The sequence below is a fragment of the Pseudorca crassidens genome, chromosome 20 (assembly GCF_039906515.1).
Source record: "Pseudorca crassidens isolate mPseCra1 chromosome 20, mPseCra1.hap1, whole genome shotgun sequence".
Taxonomy (NCBI): domain Eukaryota; kingdom Metazoa; phylum Chordata; class Mammalia; order Artiodactyla; family Delphinidae; genus Pseudorca; species Pseudorca crassidens.
Window position 1 is genome coordinate 6,140,693 of NC_090315.1, and position 14,671 is coordinate 6,155,363.

The 14,671-nt window shown below is 44.0% G+C and overlaps 1 pseudogene; it reads left to right on the top strand.

Annotated features, from left to right (window-relative positions):
- LOC137214765 (zinc finger protein 665-like) overlaps positions 1–14,671 on the top strand; it is a 349,647-nt pseudogene that overhangs the window by 782 nt on the left and 334,194 nt on the right.

Consider the following 14,671-nt stretch of genomic DNA (forward strand, 5'->3'; position numbering starts at 1 on the left):
TGTAGGGGGAGGTGACCTGGGCTAGCCGTGTGACACCACCTCCATTGGAAAATGGTCCCTTCCTGTGCGCGGGCATCTTATTCAGTCGCCATCACCGTAAATATGGGGGCGAGGGGAATCAGGAGAAGCTGAGACAGAGCGACTGAGAGAAATAGAAAAACTGAGAAGGAGAAAAGAATGGGGGAGAACCGATGGGACCATAGAGGGTGGCCGAGGACTTGTAAAGAGACGGAAAATGAAAGTGATTAAGCCTTGATTGTAGCAGGTGAATAAAATAGAGAAGTCAATTAAAAAGCCGGATCTCCAGGGACTGGAGAGCAACATAGAGAGAGGGGCTCTGGATCAGCGGTAGCGGGGGAGTAACAGTGATGAGGCCCTTCACACATGGAACTGGGGGAGAGAATAAAAGAGTTGGAACCTTGGCCTTCAGAGCAGCTTGGTGCTGGGAGAGAAAGAGGACTAGTGACTAGAAGAGCAGAGGAAGAGAGAGAGAGAGAGCGGGAAAGAAGCATCCCCACGGGGTGCTAGAGAGTTGGGAGGAAGGGAGTATAACAGGGAGAGAAGTGAAACCACACACCTCAGATTGGGACTCGAACCCACTGTCTTTTAATTAACATCGCTCACATGGTCTCAAGACTTAATGAAGCTCAGGTTCTTTACATCTCAGCGTAGAAGGAATTCAGCGAGAGGCAAAGTGATAGGTAAGAAGTAGATTATTGAGAGAGATACACACTCCGTAGACGGAATGTAGGCCCTCAGAAGGCGGGAGGCCCTGGGATATGCACATTCCATAGACAGAATGCAGTCCGTCTCAGAAGGTGAGAGCGGCCCCAAACTATGGCGTGGTTAGTTTTTAGGGGCTGAGTAATTTCATAGTCTAATGAGTGGGAGGATTATTCCAACTATTTCGAGGAGAGGCGGAGATTTCCAGGAATTGGGCAACTGCCCATTTCTGGGCCTTCTATAGTTGGCCTTAGAACTGTCATGGCGCCTGTGGGTGTGTCATTTAGTTAATGTATTACAGTGAGCCTATAACGAGGCTCAGAGTCTACTGGAAGTCGGGCCTGATCGGTTATAACCAGTTTTTGTCGTATTCTCAACAGCTGTGTCATTCTTCTAAAGGTTGCGCCCTGTCCCCTTCTGGCCTGTCTCAGAAAAGGTGTAACCGAGAGGGCAGAGAGGGAGGAGGGGTGGGGGAAGAAAGAAGCAGAAGTAATGGACATTGAGGGCCGTCTGGTTGGGCAGAAAGAGCAACAAGAGGGGAAACGGTTGCAGAGCAGGACAGGTGTGAGGGAAGAGATAGAGAGGAGGGAAGAAACAGGAGAGTGGAGGGGAACAAGAAGAGAGACAGAGAAAGAAATAGGGAGACAGAGAAACAGAATGAAATGGAAATACCTAGTAGTGCAGGTAGAGAGGGGAAACTGGATCCAGGTGGGTGGTGAGTTGTTTGGATGTGGATGATTAAGTTGTGATAATACTGATTTGTGTCTTTACAATCTAATACATTTAAAATTTGTTTAAATTGGGGTTTCCCTGGTGGTCCAGTGGTTAAGACACCATGCTTCCACTGCGGGGGGCACAGGTTCGATCCCTGGCTGGGGAACTAAGATCCTGCATGTGGCACGGTGCGGCCAAAAAAAAAAAAAAAAAAATTTTTTTTTTTTTTTTTGTTTAAATTTTGCAGATGAGGATGGGAATTGCAAAGCTGCTGTCTGTAAGGCTTGTGCATTTTGGAATTATTTGTATGCGAAGATAACATTTGCCCACCATGTTCAGCCAGGGGGCAGTGACTTGATTCACTCAGTTGTGAGTCACCCCCTTCCCTTTTCCTGATGTGGAGCAGAGGAGTAGGGAGAGGACAAGTGGGGCAAGAAATGATTGAATCTGTCACCGCATGGTACCTTTGTAAAGGAACAGTTGGAAGTGTTGTTTTTTTTGTGATGGATTTATGTTTTCTTTATCATTTCTTTACACAGCTCGGAATAAATTTTAGTATGTACAATTTGAACTTTCCTGTAAATAATTCTTAACTTCTGGAATAAGCTTTGGTGACCTTCTATAATCAACTCGTGTACTAATTTTCTAAATATGATATATTCTCAAGTTTTTTAAACTTTGACACCGGAATTTTTAGATTTATAAATAATTCACTGGCTTCCCTGGTGTCGCAGTTGTTAAGAATCCGCCTGCCAATGCAGGGGACATGGGTTCGATCCCCGGTCTGGGAAGATCCCACATGCCGCGGAGCAACTAAGCCCCGTGCGCTACAACTACTAAGCCTGCGCTGTAGAGCCCGCGAGCCACAACTACTGAAGCCAGCATGCCTAGAGCCTGTGCTCCGCAGCGAGAGAAGCCACCACAATGAGAAGCCGTTGCTCGCCGCAGCTAGAGAAAGCCTGCGCGCAGCAACAAAGACCCAACGCAGCCAAAAATAAATAAATAAAAAAAATTTTTAAATTTCACAAAATATTTCTTTTTAAAATGTTTCAGGCTTATTCGAGGCCTGCCTGCTTTCTCCTCATTAAGTTATATATAGGAGATGTTCTTTGGTAACTAGTAAATAATTTGACTATTTTGATAAGGACTTGGAAAGATGTCAGTGATCTTCTCTATTAACAGTTAAAACTTAGTTTAACCAGTTAGCTTAATAATAATACATTGCATTCCCTTTTATGTGATCTGTGAAAATCGTGAGCTGTGAGGTGACATGAAGATGTTTCCCTCAGGTCCCTCTTTTTTTTTTTTTTTTTTTTTGCGGTACGTGCGCCTCTCACTGTTGTGGCCTCTCCCGTTGCAGAGCACAGGCTCTGGATGCGCAGGCTCAGCGGCCATGGCTCACGGGCCCAGCCGCTCCACGGCATGTGGGATCTTCCCGGACCGGGGCATGAACCCGCGTTCCCTACATCGGCAGGCGGACTCTCAACCACTGCGCCACCAGGGAAGCCCCCTCAGGTCCTTCTTAATTGTCACTGCAGTTGATGAAGGATGGGCTGGATTGACTTGGAATCTTCCAACAGAGCCCCTGTGTTCATGATGAAGAAGTTTGCTCAGAGCTTATTTCTAAGTTGACCCCTTGCTATGTTTTCCACAGCTATGTTTTTGCAATTCTGTATTTTTAAAGTATTTTACTGTGATTTTTCTGGAAAAGAAGAATTAAATTCTTGGTATCAGTGTGATCAGACCTTGAAAGAAGTTTCCTTTGCTCAGGAACATGAAAGATGGTCCCAGTGTTTTAAATGAGACAGGCGTTAGCAGAAATAGTCTGATAATCCCAGCATCCCTGGCGTATCTGATTCTGATGTTTCCTCTGCCTCTTCCAACTGTAATTGCTGCCTTTGATGTGCCTTGTAATTTTTCTCGTGATAGACATGATGCACTGGGTAAAAGCAGTTGCTGTAAATAGGCCTTTAGTAATGTGATGGTGGGGTGTGGGGGGACGGGAAGCGTTCAGAGTTCAATGAGTGGCTCTCAGTCTTTTAGTGAGCCTATAACTCTGCACTGTGAACTGCATATATAATTCTCATTCTCCCTTTTGTGGGACAGGATGACTAGTATGGTCTGCAGTTGGGTGTTTCCCTCCCAGCAAGTCAGTTAGGTTCAAAACCTCAGTAGGTAAGGCTATGGTTAAATAGTCTTACCTGTGGGCAGGCCTTTTTAAAAAGAACAGTATGCTCAGGTATATTTCAAAATAGTTCCTTTTTCTCTGTCCCCGCTGGAAGCTCCAGAGTCTTTTTCTCCAGTATTTACTATGAGAACTTGGTTGAGCTCCTGCAGGTGAAACAGTTGCATGGAGAGGCCCACCTATGACTGGGTCCCTTGGAGTTTTTACTTCTTGGACTTGTCTGCTCCGAGCCTCCAGCAATTTGTTAATTTCAGTTCAGGGTTTTTTTCTTGTTTTACTCTGGGACCAGGTTCTGGTGGAGTTTCAACTCATGAGTTTCCACTGCGGTAAATTGTGATTCTTTTTGTCTGCCTCTCTGTCTCTCCAATTATCGGTTCAACTGAAAATTGTTGTTGGCTCTGTGACCTTACTTTCCTTAAAGTTGTTGATTTTTGGTTCGTTCAGCCTTGTGGTTAGAACATAGTTGCAACTTCCAGTCTCCTTTCAAGCAGATTCAAGACACATGGGAAAATTTTACTTTTTTTATATATCTAGGATGTTTAATAGATTACTTTGTATTTTGTCTTTAGTATGGGATATTTAGTATTTCAAGAGGTAAAAATAGGGTCTTCCCTGGTGGCACAGTGATTGAGAGTCCGTCTGCCGATGCAGGAGACACGGGTTCGTGCCCTGGTCCGGGAAGATCCCACATGCCGCGGAGCCTGCACGTCTGAAGTCTGTGCTCCGCAACAGGAGAGGCCACAGTGGTGAGAGGCCCGCGTACCTCAAAAAAAAAAAAAAAAAGGTAAAGATGATAATGTGGTTTATCCTTGTTATAAAGGACTGAGGTTTCTCCATTAAAAATTTATATGTGCTTTCATATAAATTTTTCAGCCTATGTGAATTATATGTTCTATTTAAAATATTTTAAATAATATTTCATTTTACCAGACTTAAGGTTTTATTCATTAAGTATTTTCATGGACCTATTCTGAGCAGAAACTGTTACTAGTGCTGGTTAAAATACAGTTTGAAGACAAATTGACATGTCTTCATGGAGTTGCCAGGGAGTTTTTTATTTAAATAATATTTTTTTATTTGTAAAATTTCCATTTTGTCCTTCTTATAAAATTTTGTATTTCTTTAAAATTTCTACCTTTTTAATTTTTTTCACGTATGTTTCTTTGCCACATAGAGCATGGTTTTATAATAGCTGCTTTTAAAATCTTTATCTGATAACTTTATCATCTGAGTCATCCCAGAATCACTGTCTCTCAGTTGCCTTTTCCCTTGAGAATGACTCCTATATTCCTCAGTTTTGGTATGTTAACTGTTGTTTTATTATTTCATGGATGTTGTGAGTTGTGCAGACTCTGGGCTTTGTTATAATCCTCTGAAGAATGTTGATGGTTTGTTTCTGTAGGAGATCGAGTTTATTTTGTTCAGACTGCCAGTTGTGTTTAACCTTTTGTTGCAGTGGCTCAAGTCTCAGTTGTTGTCTCAAAACCTTGGTCATGCTGATTTGGCCTGTCTCCCTTGAGGTTCAGGGATTAGGCTGAGGTTAGGCTGAGGTTTTGCAAGTGGTTAAATGTCAGCTGAGTGCTCAAAATTGTTGCTATGCTGATTTGGGTTTGTGCAAAGCACGTGTGGTTCACATGTTAGGCTGGGAGTATTATGGGCTTCTGCACAGAAATGCTGGTGCCTCTTTTCAAGCTTCCTCTCCTCTAGGATTTTCTTCCCATACTCTGGTCTAACCAACTGACTTTGCTCCATTGTTCCCTGGCCAGAAATATCCAAATTTGCTGTCAGAGCTTTAGCTGCGCGTGCTACACGCCACTGTGCAAGTGGTGTCTGCCCTTGGTGCAAAACCATGCGGCTGGGCTGCTTCTCCAGCTATTGGCTCATTCCCATCGCCTCTCTGCTCTTGTTTACCTTCCAGAGTCCTCATAGTGTTTGTTTTCTTTTGTAATGTATCCAAATTTACTATTGTAATTAGTGAGAGGGATGGGTGCTAGGGGCTTTGATCTCATAGGCAGTATTTTATTAAATACATATTTCCCTTAACAGTGAGACATTAAAGGAGTTGCCACCCGCATTTTGAAAAGTAGTATGTTTGTAGCATTTCTGAAGGTGTCCGATGAGTCCCTGAATGGTATAGGCTTCTGAACCAGTGTTGGATTCAGCACTAAACTGAACCCACATGGTAATTAATTGGCACCAATTAGGTAAGCGTGCTTTATGGCTGCCCAGCTGCTTGGCAAGAAAATAAGATTGGGAAATCAACTTTCATCTTTGCTATTTAAAATCAGCCATATCCATTATTTTTGAATTTGAGCATCTGCTCTCTCTTCTGAAAATTGAACGAACACATCTGTCTTAGTAAGCTGGTAGATTTAAACAACAAAAAGTTTTCTGATAAACATTTAAAAACAAATCCTATTGCTGCTACAGCTCTATCAGGTACTCACATGCAACTCACTTTTTTTTTTTTTTTTGGAACGCGGGCCTCTCACTGCTGTGGCCTCTCCCGTTGCGGAGCACAGGCTCCGGACGCGCAGGCGCAGCGGCCATGGCTCACGGGCCCAGCCGCTCCGCGGCATGTGGGATCTTCCCGGACCAGGGCACGAACCCGTGTCCCCTGCATCGGCAGGCGGACTCTCAACCACTGCGCCACCAGGGAAGCCCGCAACTCACTTTTAAACTGGAAAATAATTTAACTCAAATTATACACACTTTTATGCTTTAGTAGCTTGTTGCTAAGAGGGGACGAAAGATAATAGTTATCTATTAGTTGAGTGCTTAATCTTTATGTGGTAACTGCCACGGTCAAATCCAAATTAATGATTAGGTTTCCAAAGAAAATGTTTTTATTTTCTTGCTGATGGCAGTCAGTCTGGCATCCTATATATGGACCCTGTTGCTAAACATTTTGAGCCAGGAAAATATTTTAAAACACACAGCAGTAGAACTTACTATTGATTGAATTATTCATATATATTCCCAAGATGAAGATGGGGAGAAAATCATGGCATCAATAAATACAGGATACAGTTCTATTTTAGTCATCCTCTGAAGATCATCCTGCAAGTCTGTAACAATTCTCTTATTAATTCTCTCTTTATTTGTATGTTATATCCCTTGTGTTAGGTAAGTAGATGTGTAATTGATTTTAATTTAATGTTATAACACCACATTGACTTCTCTATTTTTCTAATTCTGAGAACTTTATTTTTGTTATAGTTTCTTGAAGCTCATGGTCTGAAATTGAATACATTGTGTATAAAAGTTTTTATAATTGTTAGAATCAAAATGGCATTTGCCATTTTATTACCTAGAATATAATGATGAAATAGAGGAATTGTTTTTCCTATGAAAATGACACTATTCTCATAAAAGAAACTTCAAAAATAGACTTAATAGTTACATATAAAAGCAAATTGAGAGTAAGATGTTTCTAACTTTTGACCTTTTGATGAATTCTTTTCTTCCAAAAATATCGCTGTTGGTTATTTCATAAAGAAATTAAATAGTATTAAGAGGAAAGTATTTTCATGTAGAAAAATAACTAGGTCTCTAGGCTCCTGTATGAGGTTGCTAGGGCTGCTGCAACGAAGTTCCACAAACTGAGTCTCTCAAACAACAGAAATGTATTGCATTACAGTTGAGGAGAAATCGGAGATGAGGGTGTCAGCCTGGTTGGTCGCTTCTGAGGTCTGCGAGGGACACTCTGTTACTTGCCTCTCTCCTAGCTTCTGGTGGTTTCCTGATGGTCACTGTCATTCCTTGGCATAGTTATTTTTCTGCCTAAGAAGAATCTTCATCTTCACATGGCATTTTCCCTGTGTGTGTCTCTGTGTCCAAATTTCCTTTTCTTACAAGGATACCAGTCATATTGGATTAGCATACTCACTAATGACCTCATTTAAACTTGATCATCTCTATGAAGACCTGTCTCCAATAAGGTCACATTCTGAGGTACTAGGAGTTTGGACTCCAGCATATCTTTTCTGAGGAGAAACAGTCCAACCCATAATAGCGTCCAGAATCAGGGAGTGATTGGAGCTGGAGATTTACTTATTAATCATTCCCTTGCTTTGGCATGTTTATGTAATTTCCAAGAATATAACAACCCACTTCTGTTTCTTCCTCTCTATTCAATTCCTGCCTGTTTTAGGGAGAAGAAATATACTGATGAAAATTTAATAAAGCAAATTATTTAATTCTGTAAGGGCTTATTTCAGTATAACAATAACTCATTCATTTTCTCTTTCATTCACATAAATATTTTTGAGTACTCTGGGAAAACAGACTTTCATTTTATTAGGAAGAATTCAGAGGGTTCTGCCCTCTTGTGGGTTGAGTGTCTCTGGACTTGTACAAATTAAGAAGTTGTCTAAGCATTAAAAAAAAAAAAACCAAGCTGGAATTTTCTAATTGTTGCACTTCTCCAAAAAAATGTCCCTTTCATTATTGTGATTAAATAAATAAATAAATGGGACAGGTGATAAGGACAAACTGTGCCCACTGGCCCTTCAGGTGACCTTTTCAGAATTCAGTTCCACCTGGTCTGTTCTGTAAACTCAGACCTTCTCAGGAATGTCTCCCCTCTAGGCCTCAAGGAGATGAGATGAGATGACAGACTAGACCAGAAATTCTTGGTCTGAGCAACAGTGACCCCTGAAAAGATTGGCCAAGTTGTGTGTGTGTCCGTATGTGGCGGTTCTTGGAAAGAGTGTGCAGTTGTAATTAGAATTTTTTAAATGGGTCCCAGCCCTCCCAGAATGAAAAACAAAAGTGTTAGGATGGAGGCCGGAAGCTAGGCTCCGAGTCAGAGAGCCCGTAGTCAGTCACCCTTCTCTGCATTAAGTGTAAACCTAAAGGGAGTTTATGTCGGTCCTGGCACTCAGACCTCCACTGGCCTCCATTTGTCTTCAGGACAAAATCCCGACTCCTCCCTGTGGCTGCTCAGCCCTGTGTCATCCTCAGGGCCCTGCCAGTGTCCCCAGCCTCATCCTGGGAGCTTTTCTCATGGTTCACTGTGCCCCAGTCATACTCACCTGTTCTCTGTTTCCAAACACCAACACCTTTTCTGTGTCAGATCTTAGTTCCTGTTCTTACCTTTGGCCTTGAAGTCACCATGGCTCAGGCCCCTTGTGCTCCTTCAGGTCTAGGCTCAGGGAGGTCTCCCCATCCCCTGCTGACAATCTCTGTCAGGTTACCCAGGTTTTACTGCCTCTGTATCAATTGTCATCAACGGAAATGCCCTTCTCCATTATTATTTTGAGTCTTTCCCGTTTTCCCTCCATTGAAGTGCACACAGCGTTCCTCTTTTTCCCAGGATGACTGCAGTACATCACTTTGAGAATGCGTTTAGATGCTAGGACTGTGGGTTGGGTTGGGCTGAGTAATCCTCAGGGAAGACCAAGGGACTTGAACAAGTGATGATGATGGTTTGCATATTTGTTCTGGAAATTTGAACTTTTTTAAAAAAATTATTTTCCATCATGGTTTATCATAGGATATTGAGTACAGTTCCCTGTGCTATACAGTAGAACCTTATTGTTTATCCATTCTATATATAAAAGCTTACCTCTGCTAACCCCAACCTCCCACTCCATCCCTCCGCTAATCCCCTCCACCTTGGCAACTGCAAGTCTGTTCTCTATGTCCATGAGTCTGTTTCTGTTTTTGTAGATAGGTTCATTTGTGTCATGTTTTAGATTCCACATATAAGTGGTATCATATGGTATTTATCTTTGTCTTTCTGATTTACTTCACTTTGTATGATAATGTCTAGTTGCAACCATGTTGCTGCAGATGGCATTATTGTGTTCTTTTTTGTGGCTGAGTAGTATTCCATTGTATATATGTACCACGTCTTCTTTATCCATTCATCTGTCGGTGGACATTTAGGTCGTTTCCATGTCTTGGCTATAGTGAATAGTGCTGCTATGAACATAGAGGTGCATGTATCTTTTTGAATTATAGTTTTGTCTGGATATATGCCCAGGGGTGGGATTGCTGGATCATATGGTAATTCTTTTTGGAAATTTCAACTTTAATTATCCGCTGTGGCTGCTTATTACTCAAAATAAGAACAAAACGATTTAGAGAACCCTAGTAAGCACTTCAGACCGGTACCCGCAGGCAGTGTGCTGAGGTGTCCTCACGTGTCGTCCGCTGTGTCATTGATCCACTATAGTTCTCAGGTCTTCCAGGCTCTAAACATCCAGGGACCAATTGCCACCTTGACAAGAGGTTTTTGCCTTCCAGCAGTTCATCTGTTCAGAGTCGGGGATACTGATTTCACTGTGTTAAAGGCAGGCAGAAAGTCAGGAACGTAAGGGGGCGTGAAGGAGGCCCCTCGTAGAGCTAGGGTATCTTGCAGTTAGCTGTGCGTGGGGAGATCAGGACACAGTGGGACCTGGGGACCCTCTCTCTTGGAGACTTCCTCACTGAACTCAGTAGCCTTTGTGACTGGACTCTATATCATCCCCAGTTGCTGGCAAGTTTTCCCAGGAGGGCCAACTTCTTGATATTCATACAGAATGCCTAGCGTCCTTCGGGTGGCAGCATTCCTACTGTGATGTCTGTGCCCAGAAGCCTCTGTGCCTTTTAGCCCTATTTGCTCAGCCGTGCCCTTAGGAGAGGTAGTAAAATGGGGGAAGTGGAGGGGTCTGCAGGAGGGGTATGGCAGCAGGTGTGGTCAAACAGAAGAGCCCAGTGCATGCTGCGTGCTCCTGTTCTTTGTGGGATCAGTGGGTGTGCGGAATGTTGGGAAGGCATGTCTCAGTTCTGGCTGGAGCATCTGCAAGTGGGTTTATGGGTGGTGGTGGGCTGCATGGAATGGTTTGGGGTGCCCTGCTGTCAACTCAGGTTGCCTGGGACACACGTGCTGAAACGGCTTTGCATGTACTGGTTTTAATTGGGTAAGTCATGATCACAGCTGAGGAGGAATGTAAGGCGTGGAAATAGGCAGAGGGAAATAAATATCGTGCAGTGATGGTAGAACCAAGGCCTGAGCTGAGCCCACAGGGAGCTGTGGGTGCAGGAGGATGGGTGCCTTAGTCCCGAGGTGCTGGATCTAGAGGGTGCCCCCCAGCATCCACTCCACACGCTGACTTTTGTTGGGATTTTTGGAGGGCAAGCGTCATCATCATGCAACCCATGGAGTAATATAGGGAAAGTCTCAGAAATCATTTTCTGGGTTACTTTTGGTATTTTTGAGTATTTTGGGTTGCAAGTGAAGAAACTTTTAGATGTACTTTGAAAGATACAAAAGAGAAGTTGGAGTGTTTCCTTGGAAGATGTATGTTCTCATTGAGGCATGTGCATCGTTGGAGACATCTTGCTTTTATTATTAGATTTGGAGATGACATTGTTTGGGCTAGGGGCACTGTGAATTAAAGTATTAGTGTCCTGGGACTTCCCTGGTTCCAAGGCACAGTGGTTCAGAATCCGCCTGCCAATGCAGGGGACACGGGTCGAGCCCTGGTCCAGGAAGATCCCACGTGCTGCGGAGCAACTAAGCCCGTGCGCCACAACTACTGAGCCTGAGTGCCACAACTACTGAAGCCCGCGCACCTAGAGCCCGTGCTCCACAACAAGAGAAGCCACCGCAATGAGAAGCCTGTGCATCGCAGTAAAGAGTAGCCCCCGGGGCTTCCCTGGTGGCGCAATGGTTGAGAATCTGCCTGCCGATGCAGGGGGACACGGGTTCGTGCCCCAGTCCGGGAAGATCCCACATGCCGCGGAGCGGCTAGGCCTGTGAGCCATGGCCACTGAGCCTGCGCGTCTGAATCCTGTGCTCCGCAACAGGAAAGGCCACAACAGTGAGAGGCCCGTGTACCACAAAAAACAAACAAACAAAAAACCCCGCTTTCTGCAACTAGAGAAAGCCTGCGGGCAGCAACGAAGACCCAACACAGCCAAAAATAAATTAATTAATTTAAAAAAATAATGCTTTATATTAAAATATAGTGTCTTGGGTCTAGAGGGTCCTTAGGTGTCTTCATATATATTATTCCAGCATGAATGCACAGTTATTAGAGGTTGGAATGTTTTCTGGTATTTTATAGCAGGATAGGAGGGGGATATTATCGGGTACATGGAGAGTGTGTTGGACCTCATGAGAATTTGTAAGTTTGAGTCCAGAAGGGAAATTATGAGTACTAAGCTTCAAATGGCAGGAGGTTTTCGTTAGGGAGGTCTTGTTATGTATGGGTCTATGGGCACAACTTAACAGGAGACAAAGTCCTGTGATGTAGGGAAAGATTCTTCCAAGAATCAGAGGGCAGGAACACCACAGTGATCTGCGGTCCAGAGGCTCATCCTTGGGAAGCTGTATGAGACTTTCTTGTTGCCAGGCCAGTGCTGGTTACTCTATTATCCTCTCCCTTTCTGTCCCAAAACATGCAGACACACACGCACGCACACACAATACAGAGAACAGGGAACCCTTGTGCACTGATGGTGGGAATGTAAATGGTACGACTATCATGGAAAACGATGTGGAGGTTCCTCAGTAAATTAAAAAAAGAACAGGCACACAGTCTATCTAAGACTGTTCTGGCTAGACAGCTAATGAAACAAAACTGCTATTCTGAGGGAAATACCTGCACTCCTGTGAGCAGTACTGCATCATTCGCCACAGCCAAGATGTGGAAAGAACCAAAATGTCTGTTGACGAAAGAATGGATAAGGAAAGTGTGTGTGTGTGTTTGTGTGTGTGTACACACAAATGTTATTCAGACATAAAAATGAAGGATTTTGCCATTTATTACAAAATAAATGAACCTAGAGAACACGCTAGTGGAATAAGCCTCACAGAGAAAGATATTCTTTGTGGAAACTAGAATTGTCAAGCTCATAGAAACAGAATAGCAAGGTTGTTTTGTTACCAGGAGCTGGGTGGTGGGGAAAATGGGGAGATGTTGGTCGTAGGGTACAAACTCGTAGGTATAAAATGAATAAGTTCTGGGGATCTAATATACATCATGCTGACTATAGTTATCCATACTGTGTTTCTATATACTTGAAATTTGCTGAGGGAGTATCACTTAAGTGTTCTCACTACGCAGACACAAAACGGTAATTGTGAGTTGATGGAAGTGTAAATTACTTGATTGTGATAATTATTCACAGTGTATACATCTGTCAAATAATCACATCGTACACCTTATATGTGCACCATTTTTATTCGTCAGTTACACCTCGATTAAGCTGGAAAAGGAAAAGAAGGTGTGCTGGGCTTTGCTCTGAGTGGTGCTCAACCCAGGCTCCCCATTAGATCAGTGAGGCATTTTGCATAGACATGTTTTGTGCCCCCGACCAAAGATTCCCCTTTAAATAGCTGCGGTGAGGCCCAGCCTCAGTAATATTTAAGGTGCCCCAGATGGCTCTAATCCGGATCCCTCACTGAGCATCGTGACTCTGAGTCCCCCCGTTCCTGAGGGCTGAGATCTGGGCTGAGGGTGAGGGCTCTGCTCTGCGTGGGGATGGATCAGGGCTGGTCTGTGACCTGAAGGGGATCGTCGGGTCCAGCTGAGGTGCCCACTGCTGCTGGGTACGTGAGGGCCTCACCAGGAGGGGAGCGAGGTCTGAAGAAAGGGTGGGAAAACTCACCTGTTAGACTCTATGTGGGAGTTTACTGTCCTGAGTCCCTCCTGGGACAGTGGGCAGCAGAGGACCGTCTGTTCCCCATGCTGAGGGCTTCCCTGTGTGTGTGGTGGTGACTCAGGAAGGGGGTGTGTTGATTCCAAGCATTAAACAGCCTGTTTCCAACTTTCAGGATAGACCTCTAAAGACTCCTATTGCTTGAGGAGGAAGCCCGGAAGAGGAGGGAGAGGAAAGAAAAGGAGTCAGAAATGGCTCTTTCTCAGGTAAAGTCATATTCTCAGTTGTTTCTTCTGTCTGTCCTTCCTGAAATGCCCTTCTTTGGACTCGCTAATCTCTGACTCTGAAGTATCCTGCCTGACACCTGTACGTTCATACTCACCCGGGTCCTTCCCTCAGGGCCTGTCATCTCCACTTAGATCCTATCTCCCCATGACTCAGTGACCTGGAACTTGTGAGGAGTCCCCACTGGGCAGGGCTTCACATCCATGGATTGGAGATGTGGTGTCAGTGCTACTGGGCAGCAAGGATTTCTTAGGGCGCCATCAGGATGCACTGTCTGCTCTCTGTAAACCGGGATAAAGAAGCTGCACATGGAAGTGATGGTATTAATATGCACAACACCTGGTAAGTGCTAGAAAAGAGACCAGTAAGTAGAAATTTGCTCTGACTTCTTCTAATGCAGTTGAATTTAAATGAGTGAGTCACTGACTTCAAAGTCTTCATGATTGAGAATGGAATGGAAAGTTCAGGAACATCAGTGATAGAGGGTGTTTTATTCCATCACTGATTTTAGAAATTCTTTAAATCACTTGGATCACCTCCGTTCTTCAGAGGTTTTCTTTTCACTGTGTTGATTGCCTCCTCTGACACAAAGAAGTTTCTGCGTTTGATGCAGGTAAGGTTCCAGTTTCATTCTTTTGCTGGTAGATACCTGGTTTCCCAGCACCATTTGTTAGACTGTCCTTTCCCCTTATTGTAGTCTTGGTACCCTTGTCAATACATTTTAAGGGACTTCCCTGGTGGCACAGTGGTTAAGAATCCGCCTGCCAATACAGGGGACACAGGTTCGAGCCCTGGTCCAGGAAGATCCCACATGCTGCGGAGCAACTAAGCCTGTGCGCCACAATTAATGGGCCTGCACTCTAGAGCCTGCGAGCCACAGTTGCTGAGCCTGTGTGCCACAATTACTGAGCCCGTGTGCCTAGAGCCCGTGCTCCGCAACAAGAGAAGCCACCGCAATGAGAAGCCCGTGCACCGCAACGAAGAGTAGCCCCTGCTTCCCACACCTAGAGAAAGCCTGCGTGCAACAACAAAGACCCAACACAGCCAAAAATAAATAAATTTTATATATATATATTTAAATACACTTTACATATATTCCAAGAATTATTTCTGAGTTAATCTGTTCCATTGGTTTAAGTATCTGTGTTTATGCCAATACCACACCATCTT